Raw genomic sequence first — 11,359 nt, 5'->3', positions numbered from 1 at the left:
TTTTAAATAACGATGGGAAATAGGTACATGAGCCACATCAAACGTTTATGTTCTTTTGACAAGCACAGAAACTACATAGGGAAGCATTTGCTAGCCATCATTTTAGTCGATTGGATTATATTTGAAGTTAAAATTATCTTCTCGTTCTTTTGCTTCTTCATATTGGTGCCTTGTCTAAAACCATACAATCCTATAGGTTACAAATATTTAATATTTGCAGTGGAGACTATTAAACATATGGTCTCTAGTGTTAGAATCATGGCACGAATGCATTGTAGAGCTCCTCTTCTTTAATAAATATGTATTCATGCGGAGCGCAAGTTCGTCTGCTTCTTTTGTAGGGGTTGTGGTGACGTCAGAGTGCCGAGCTCTAAGTTGGTTCTGATTGAAGGGTAGTGAGCAGACCTCAAAACAAGCTGCCTTGAGGTCCGCCCACTATCTTTCAATAAGGACCAATCAGAGCCCGGCGTTCTGACGTCACCACAACCCCTGCAAAAGAGGCAAACAAACTTGCGCTCCATATTGGAGATGTCGGCACTGCCTGTGTAGTGCCGGCTACTCCATTTATTGCAGAGCTCTAAACGTTGGTTTGATGTACATAAATTTTGTTAAAATTGAATGCTGCCCCAAATTGTGTTGCAAAAACTTAGGTTAGGTGGGAACAAAATAAAGCACTATAAAGTCGTGTTCTCACACTAAGTGGAAGAGTGAAACCGTGGCGGTACGTCGAACTGTCAACTGGTGCAATCTTTTATCTAAATAATTTGCATGGATGTCTCACGATATAGTATAAAAAAAAAACTTGAGTGTGTGTTCCAAAATTATTCAAAATATCTATAGGACTTGAAATAAATATGTGTAGGCGTAGAATATTTTTTACAAAAAACAATGTCTGCGTTAAAGCCTAATCCGTTATCTCGTGTCCATGTCCCCAACCTTGACAAAGTAAAAGTAACAGCACCAACAGATTTAGGGTTATTCGCAGGGGGTAAACATATGTGCAGCGTCGTCTGCATAATTAATTATTTAGCAGTATGATCTGTACTCACAATATAATTCATGTACAGGTTAAGAGAAAGGAACCCAACAAGATTGTTTTTCAGAACACCCGAAACAATACTGTTTATATATGAAATGTATATTGGAAGCGCTGACTCTAACATGAATCAAGAAGTAATAACGGCAGCCTTTGAATACTATTATTCAGGTTTAAAAAAAAACAGAATGTTTTAGTCAACAAACTCAAACCTTTACTTAAAATCAACGAAGTAGAACTATGAATTTTTTTTCTCTGGTGTTTTCAATATTATATATTCTTTTTTAACTAAGAAAGCTACCTCCTTTAAGTGATCGATGTTTTCTAAGATCACGCTGGGAAAATGACAGCTAATACCTATCTGCAAAATGTATTATGTGGGACTTTATTAAATATTGATGCCTTTAGAAAATTAGATCAATCACTAATGACTAATATTATTTTCTTATTGAGAGGGATACCTTCGCTACGTTGATCGCCTTAGGAAACCCTGCAGAAAAAAAAAACATTTTGAAAATGTTTGCTTTTTATATGTTCCCAGTTTAAAATTTAACTAAGCCAGGTCTGATAAAGTCTACTTTATTAATGTCGGTAATTAATGATCACAGTGTTTTCCTTTGTGGAATGAATTTGGAGCATGTAAAAATGTGTGACAGTGGAAGTCGACGTATATTTAATTACAAAAAATCTAACATTTCTGAAATCTATATTTCACTGGATGCATATTTTGTACTTTTTTAAACACCCGCAGAATCATATCCTTTTACTAAACTCTGGGTATTTTTTTAGAGGGAAGGTCTTGGAATTGAAAGATCGCTTTGTCCCTTTGTGGATTTTAACCGAAAGACGTAAGAAAAGTAAGCCATGGTTTACAAAACTACTACTGAAGTTGATGCAGCGAAAACAAAGAATTTATCACGCTTTTAAAAAACCAATCGGTCTCCTGAAAATATCGGAAAATGGAGAGTATTACCAGTGAGCAAAACATCGAGTTAGTGAAAGCAATATCTATTTTCTTTGGATCATTTCAGTCTAAAATCAGAGAACCCCAAAGAAATTTGGTAATAAGTAAAAATAAATAAAAAGGATAACGTATCTATTTCGTCTCTTGTGAAAAATGACGTTGTAATCACTGAAGCTTCTCAAAAGGCAGAATGTTTTAACGCTTACTTTCGCAATGTTATTAGAGTCCATAAATGCTTAAAATGTTGATGGTCCTGATTGCCTGCCGACAGCATTGCTAAAATATTGTGCTCGTTCAGTGTCCCCACACCTTAAAATTTTTTTGTCATTGAATGATTGCCCTCTACCAGGTGACAGGAGGATAGCCTTTGTCGTACCAGTCCATAAATCTGGGCCTCCTAACAACGTCTTAAATTACCGTCCTTTTTCATTGATTTCCGTTTCTTGTAACATTCCAGAACACATCTTGTACACGTCTATTGTTCAACATATGGATGCTCATTCATTGTTGAATCCGAAACAGCATGGTTTCCAGAGGCGGTTATCCTGCGTCACGCAGTTAACCGAGTTTCCTCACGATTTGTCTGAGGCAATGGATAACCATAAAAGTGGAAACTGTTTTTTTTTTTTTTTTGACTTCATACCTCGTAAGTTATTGCTAGAAAAGTTATCGTATTATAAAATTAATTGTCAAGTTATTACTTGGATTTCGGACTATTTGCACGAAAGATGCCAGTGCGTTGTAGTAAATGGAAGTAAATCAAGAACTGCACAAGAAACATCAGGAGTCCCACATGAGTCGGATTTGGGACCTTTTAGATCTTTAATTTATGGAAATTATATTAATGAGCCCGTCTCTTCATGCATGATAATGTTCGCTGACGATTGCCTATTAAATAGAGAAGTAACATGCTCTAGTGAGAATTTCATGATTCAAAGAAATATTGATATGATATCAACAACACTAGCTTAAAACCGGTTTCAGATTACAAGTATTTAGGTGTTTACCTCACATCCTCGCTGAGCTGGCATCGGCATGTAGATTATACCGTAGCAAAAGCTTCAAAATCTTTGGTTTTTTTGCGCCGAAGCACTCATAACTTGCCACGGGTTACGCGGGAACCATTATATAAAACAACCATGATACCTATATTAGAATATGCCTGCACTGTGTGGGACCCTCCAACTAGTCTAGATAAAAATAAATTAGAAAAAAAGTTCAAAATCCAGCGGATGGGTGTGTTTTAGGAAAATCTTCAAACGATAGAGAGTTTAGTGCAACGCGCTCAAGACAAATGTTGAAATGGAATACACTGGAATGCCTCAGAGTAAGGCTTCGTTTAAAGTTTTCCACCGTATATTGCACTCCAAGTCTGACATCCCACGACAAACCTACCTGTTTCCCCCACATTACATATCCGCACGTGTGGATCATATTCATTAAGCGCGTGAATATAGAGCAGGACTGGCGGCATTTAAGAGTTCATTTATTTTCCAAAGACAGTGTGCCAGTGGAACAAATAACGATTAGAATGCAATTAAATGCGAGCTGTACAAGAATGTTGGTGTCAGACTGGTGGCAGCTGATAAAACCCGTTTGCTCTACTGACGTCTAACCCCTGGTTAGCTCAGTTGCTAGAGCGCTCCACCTGTAATGGAGAGGTCCCGGGTTCGATACCCGGACCAGGCGGATTTTTTCGGTCGCTCACCTAGTTGTGTTTGGAGATTTGTGTTTGTCCTTTGTCCCTCTCGTTCCCTTTCTCTAGGGATTATTTTCGTTGAACAAATTACCTTGTATTGTTGTCTCAGTTTAATAAAACGATGCCTTTTAAACTGCTTTAGAAACGGTAGGCTCGTTTGATTTATATGACTGCGTAAAAGATAAAACCCAGGCAGGAGCTTCATTAACACAGTAGATTATAATTATATATGTATAGGTGCTGCACACTTTGTTCACTCTAAGAAATAGGGGGTGTATAGGGGTACACCCCTTGTTCCATATGTAACACCCCTAAACAACAATTCGACGTTCAGTCCACAGATGTCGAACCAACGATACCAACTATCAAGAGCGGCTTGATAGTCGACCGATACAACCTAATAAAATAACTAATGTACGCATTAAAAGCTACAATAAGGTAATCAAAGTTTTTTCGGCCCTGCTGCAAAACCTCAGTGTTTCTTTGTTTATAGCCCTTGATACGCACATTAGTTATTTAGTACGTTATATCCAACAGCTATCAAGCCGCTGGTAAAAGTTGGTATTGCCAGCTTGACGTCCGTGGATTGGACGGCCAAATGTAGTTTTGGGGTGTTACATATGGGACAAGAGGTGTACCCCTAAACACCCCCTATTTCTAAGAGTGACTCTGAGGGATAGGGTTTCATGTATTGTTTATTTGTTTTCTATGTCGTGAAGTGGGATGGGGTGCGTTGAGTGACCCCAAATCTGAGGGGTACTTTGGATGTCGCGAGATATTAATTTGTAGAAGAATTTGCTTTCTTTCTGTTCATCTGCTGTTCTTTTTTGTGTGTTTGTGTGTGTGTGTGAATCTCGCTGCTATAATGCCGAAAGGCGAAGCGGGTACTGAATAAATAAATAAATAATTAACGTGCTTTACTGGGATAATTTGCATATCACGACAGTCGCAGATAAAGCCAACATCTGTCCCAGTGGCATCCATCGAGAAAATATGTTTACTGAAGTGTTTTGTAACGATTTTTTGGAGCGACGATTTTGAAACTTCATGGATGCATGCGTTGCAGGGTCAGAAGTTGTAAAGCATCAGCGCTCCGGATATTTTACTGGTATTATTATTATCACCCATACTATGTAACATACTTAGAAACTCAGTTAAGTCAGTTGTATTTCCAGTAACATGGAAACTTGCGGTGATTATTCCAATTCATAAGTCAGGAAGAGGCAGGGATGCATGAGATTATAGGCCCATCTCTCTCCTATGCTCGCTTTCAAAGATTTTAGAAACGGTTGTTCACAGGTCTTAATAATTTTCATTTCAAAGCGTACTTATTCCTGACCAACACGGCTTTGTTTGTGGCAGGTCTCTTTCACATCAAGGGCCTCTCGTGTTTTATGTAAACAAGATCAACTCGACGTTGTTTATTTCGATTTAAGTAAGGCTTTTGACCCGGTTGACCATAGCATGTTAATATCTAAGCTTTCTCACATCGGTGTATGTTGGCAGGTGCTCAAATGGTTTAGGAGCTACCCACTGGACAGAGAAGGTTTCGTTCGAGTTAACCATGTAAATCCCACGACATACAGAATGGATTCAGAAGTGCCTCAAGGGTCTGTTTTAGGTGTCCTCTCTTTCTGTATTTGCCTCTGATGTTTGTGATGTCATCTAGCATACATATTTCTTACAGTATGCTTACTATACTAAAATATACCGCTAAATTCGCTAACTCGATGACTGCATGAGGCTTCAGGACCACATGAGTTCATCCAAGGATTAGTGAACAGCAAACGGGATTTCCCTAAATCGTTCAAAAACTAAAGTGATGACGTCATCTCGAAAAACTCAGAACGTCTGTTTCGCGTATCGTATTCTTGGAGATTTACTGTCTTGCGCGAGTGGTATAAAAGATCTCGGCGTTACATTTGATTCAAACCTATGATTTGATGACCATGTAAACAAAATAGTTGGGGCCTCTTTGCGAACTCTTGGAATCGGATGTCGCCTAACAAGGAAATTTAACAACCCATCTGCACTCCTGGCACTCTATTGTTCATTGAGTCGTGCCCAGTTAGAACACTTGTTGGTTGCGTGTAACGGCATCTGCAAAACTAACTCCTTAAGAATAGAACGTGTGCAAAAGAAATAGAGCTCTATTTTTAAATATTGTTAATTGAATGAGAACAAGCATTACCAGAACTATAAGGCTGTGCTGACACACTCAAACTTGCTTTACATCAAGGTCGGGAGAAAGCAGACTTGTTGTTCATTTTCAAAACTCTGCATGGTTTGATTGATTCTCCGGGCCTCTTGCCTGAAGTTTGTATCAGCGTCCTGCGAGTTTTTACAAGGCTCAAATCGACATTTTATGCAACCATAAATCTTAGTCGACACAATACAACATTTCGATTTGTAGAGTGCTATAATTGTTACTCCGAAGAACTTGATATTTTTAACTCGTGCCGTCAGAACTTTGATAAACAGATGACACACCTCTTCAAGTCGGGACAGAAATACGCAGCACGAATTATTTGAACTGACAACCTAAAATGCACTGCTTGTGCAATTAGTTGTTGTTGTTGTTGTTTTACCGCGATATCAAGTATGTTTGCTTTGTTGTTCTCTGATAATTAAAATCGATATTTCTTTTCTCTGTCTTGAAGACTACTAATGTCTAAGACGTTTTGTGCAATCTTGTAATTCACTACTGTCAAGATGCGATAGCCAATCGTCCCCCCTTCCTCATGCTGTGCACTACGGACTGTGTCTTCTACTCGAAGTGCAACGGGGTGTGTGCATATACGTCTGGTCAATGTATTCGTGGCGTTTGTGTTTTCGTGTCGTCAGTTTTGTGTTTAATTTATTATGTGTGTAAGTATCGGAGTGCCAGCACCAAGACCGTAAGGTTGCTTCTGGGCACGAAATAAAATTGATTCTCGATTCTTGATTATTATAAATATTAACGATATTATTATTATTATTATTATTTTAATAGTAGTAGTAGTAGTAGTAGTAGTAGTAGTAGTAGTAGTAGTAGTAGTAGTAGTAGTAGTAGTAGTAGTAGTAGTAATAATAATAATAATAGTAGTAGTAGTAGGAGGAGGAGGTTTTTTCATCTACACAAGGAGAAGAGGCCCTCTGGGACAATAGTTCGGCGTCATTCTATCTACTGAAGGAGGAGAAATTGGTTGATGTAACCGCTGCCGCCATGATCCAAGCTCCTGCCAAGATCCAAAACGGTCGGCCTGCCCCAGTGAAACCGCTTGCCTGGTAAGCAGCCCACTTCGTGATTCTGCATTCGCGCGGTCTCCAACGCATCCTCATCGGCGCTCCATGTGCTACAATATTACCGGTGTTCTGCTGTCTTCAGCGCGTCGTCATCAGCGCTCTATACGCTGCAGTTTCTCCGGTGTTCTGGGATCTTCAGCCCCGTCGTCTTCGGCGCTCTATGCATTATAGTTTCACCGGTGTTTTCTAACCTACACAGGTGAAACCGAGGGTCACTTTGTCACAGTCTTATGCAGCTTTCTGCCGTCGACTGCACAGTGTGTTAATCGTCTTAAAATTGTGTGAGCGTTTGCTTAGCCATATTTTTGTTTCATAAGTACTATGCCTTCTACGAAGTACAATCGCCTGCTACCGACTGACGGGACATTCTTCACCTGCGCTTCTTGTCAAAACGGTTACCATCTTGGGAAACCCTGCTCAGGTGTCTCAAATGGTACGTTTTCGGAAATGAGCACTTCTCGAATAGAAAACTAGATATGCCCAACCTGCCGTAAAAACGAGCCTCGCTTAGATTCGGGGGCTAGAGCGAACGCTTCAATAGACGACTCCGACCACACTGACCTTAGCCCAACAGGAGCAAACCGCGCACTTTAATCACAATAGACAGTTGGCTTCAATCAGTGCCACTGTAAGTCAGTTCCTACCTTTGAAGACGAGTGTGGACGCCCTTCTGCTTCTACCGTCGACGGAAGACCAGTTGCTGGCTATAAAATCAGTTGTTGACGAACTTCGCCGCATGGTTTGCAGCCTTCAATCAGCCGTTGACTTTTTTAGTGCGAAGTATGATTCCGTCCTATCCTTGGCTAAAAATAAAGAGAAATCTGTGAATGTTCTAGAAAATGAATTAAGTACTTTTTTCTATTGCCATGGAGGAGCAATCCCTAGAAATTTCACGCCTGAGAGGAGAGGTGAATGACGCAGCAATATAACCGCCGCTGCAACCAAGGAACCATGGTCTCCCTCTCGTTTCCGACGAGGACTTATTTAAGATGATGCAAGATCTCTCATTAAAGCTCAGCCTTCCATTGCTTCAATCTTCAGATGTCTTAGAATTCATCGCCTCCCGATGAGACGTGACTCAGCTCCGACGGTTCTGATTCGCTTCGCTTCGGTGACCATAAAAGATGTCTGGATGGCAGCACGTAGTAGGCAACACAAGCTGGGCAAATCTGATTACCAACCTGAGTTGTTTTTCAACGGCAACCTCACCCAAGCGAACATAGCTCTTTTGGATGGCGCGATCGAATGGCAAGGAAAATGGTTACCGTTTTGCGTGGCTTAAAAACGCTCAAATTTACCCAAGGAAAGCTGTGGGATCTTCGGCTCTACGCCTAAACACAGTAAAGGGCCTTGAAAATATCATCTAAGGAATGACAAATTGCTTTTCGGTTCCAGGTTGTAGCTCATTTAATCAGGTTATGGGACCTATTTCTAAGCATTCTTTAACGATTATTCATGTAAATATTAGAAGCCTGAGAAATCGGCATTCGGACGAGTTTCAAATCGTGGACAGCAACTTGGACCCACTAGTAGATATTTTTATTCTTACCCAGATTAGGTTTCCCCTCGTTTGAATGCAATCAGTTTCTATTGAATGGCCATAATGAATGTTTTTACACGCGTGATAATCCACAGGCGGGGGTATTGCATTACATATAATATTAGAGACAAATAAGTGATGCCACCCTCGAGTGTACCTGTTAAGTTTGTAGAAATCCTGCTTATTAGCGTCGGCATTTTTTTTTTTTTTTTAGCTTTCTATGTTTGTGTCGGCGGGGCCAGAGCGGCCGCGATGCGGAAGCGGTTCCCCCCCCCCCCCCCCCCCGGTCGTTAAGAAGCGTCTCGGGTTTCGGCAGCCTGCTCGGACCGGGAGCGGGACAGCCCGCGCTTGTAGAGGCTTGGAGCTTTTAGCCGAATCTGCCTGTACATAGAGGATTTTGCCGCCTAGTATCAAATTGTCGCTTTTTACCCGATGTAATAATTTAGCTGTTGGCGCCAGCCCGTCTGCGTAAAATGCAGGGGTTGATTCTAGAAAGAATTTGGATTTGGCGGTTGGAAGTGCCAGGCTGACAGCTCGCCGACCATTGGAGAACAGTGTACCACGTGGGAGTGGTGAAATTTGAAGGGATTGGTTGGACCCTGAGGGGAAAGGAGGCCCCTACGAGGCTACAAAAGGATCCCCGAGAGGGATTCTAGAGGATTGGCTTCGATTCGATTTTGGGAGACTGGGAACAAAAGTACGGGGTTTAATTTTAGGATTTTAACTCACTGTTGAGTTGTTTTGTTTCATAATAAACGTGGCCACACTGGCCACCGTGAAGTCAACCAACGTCGCAATGTGTTCAGCGGGATCGAACAACTTTTAGTTTTTTTGGTTTTTTTTTATTATCAACTTCCCGGGGGCTGTCATCGGGCGAGCACCGTCATCGGTCGTCACCATCCGGACCAGGACGCGCCCATCCCTACACCACCAGGTCCAGGCCCTCCCTCGGAAAGTTGACTGGCGCAGTCGACAGGATCCTGCTGACTTTCTGCGACGGGTTGCGAGAAGAACGCCACAACGTCAGGTGATGGTGAGCCCCGCCAACATCCGAGTGAGAAGACGGAGGCAATAGCCTGTTGCGTTGTGTGAGGCGGACGGAGCGGCATCCCAGCGAGAGGCTCCGGGAGTCAAGGGACTCAAGAGGAACGAACGCCACGACGTCAGCTGATGGTGAGCCCCGCCAATATCTGCGTGAGAAGACGGCGGCAATAGCCTGTTGCGTCGTGTGCGGCGGACGGAGCGGCATCCCAGCGAGAGGCTCCGGGTGTCAAGGGACTCAAGAGGAACGAACGCCACGACGTCAGCTGATGGTGAGCCCCGCCAATATCTGCGTGAGAAGACGGCGGCAATAGCCTGTTGCGTCGTGTGCGGCGGACGGAGCGGCATCCCAGAGAGGGGCTCCGGGAGTCAAGGGACTCAAGAGGAACGAACGCCACGACGTCAGCTGATGGTGAGCCCCGCCAATATCTGCGTGAGAAGACGGCGGCAATAGCCTGTTGCGTCGTGTGCGGCGGACGGAGCGGCATCCCAGCGAGAGGCTCCGGGAGTCAAGGGACTCAAGAGGAACGAACGCCACGACGTCAGCTGATGGTGAGCCCCGCCAATATCTGCGTGAGAAGACGGCGGCAATAGCCTGTTGCGTCGTGTGCGGCGGACGGAGCGGCATCCCAGAGAGGGGCTCCGGGAGTCAAGGGACTCAAGAGGAACGAACGCCACGACGTCAGCTGATGGTGAGCCCCGCCAATATCTGCGTGAGAAGACGGCGGCAATAGCCTGTTGCGTCGTGTGCGGCGGACGGAGCGGCATCCCAGCGAGAGGCTCCGGGAGTCAAGGGACTCAAGAGGAACGAACGCCACGACGTCAGCTGATGGTGAGCCCCGCCAATATCTGCGTGAGAAGACGGCGGCAATAGCCTGTTGCGTCGTGTGCGGCGGACGGAGCGGCATCCCAGCGAGAGGCTCCGGGAGTCAAGGGACTCAAGAGGAACGAACGCCACGACGTCAGCTGATGGTGAGCCCCGCCAATATCTGCGTGAGAAGACGGCGGCAATAGCCTGTTGCGTCGTGTGCGGCGGACGGAGCGGCATCCCAGCGAGAGGCTCCGGGAGTCAAGGGACTCAAGAGGAACGAACGCCACGACGTCAGCTGATGGTGAGCCCCGCCAATATCTGCGTGAGAAGACGGCGGCAATAGCCTGTTGCGTCGTGTGCGGCGGACGGAGCGGCATCCCAGCGAGAGGCTCCGGGAGTCAAGGGACTCAAGAGGAACGAACGCCACGACGTCAGCTGATGGTGAGCCCCGCCAATATCTGCGTGAGAAGACGGCGGCAATAGCCTGTTGCGTCGTGTGAGGCGGACGGAGCGGCATCCCAGCGAGAGGCTCCGGGAGTCAAGGGACTCAAGAGGAACGAACGCCACGACGTCAGCTGATGGTGAGCCCCGCCAATATCTGCGTGAGAAGACGGCGGCAATAGCCTGTTGCGTCGTGTGCGGCGGACGGAGCGGCATCCCAGAGAGGGGCTCCGGGAGTCAAGGGACTCAAGAGGAACGAACGCCACGACGTCAGCTGATGGTGAGCCCCGCCAATATCTGCGTGAGAAGACGGCGGCAATAGCCTGTTGCGTCGTGTGCGGCGGACGGAGCGGCATCCCAGCGAGAGGCTCCGGGAGTCAAGGGACTCAAGAGGAACGAACGCCACGACGTCAGCTGATGGTGAGCCCCGCCAATATCTGCGTGAGAAGACGGCGGCAATAGCCTGTTGCGTCGTGTGCGGCGGACGGAGCGGCATCCCAGCGAGAGGCTCCGGGAGTCAAGGGACTCAAGAGGAACGAACG

This window comes from Ixodes scapularis, unplaced genomic scaffold (assembly GCF_016920785.2).
Source record: "Ixodes scapularis isolate PalLabHiFi unplaced genomic scaffold, ASM1692078v2 PGA_scaffold9__187_contigs__length_104089568, whole genome shotgun sequence".
Taxonomy (NCBI): Eukaryota; Metazoa; Arthropoda; class Arachnida; order Ixodida; family Ixodidae; genus Ixodes; species Ixodes scapularis.
This window is presented reverse-complemented; position numbering follows the sequence as displayed.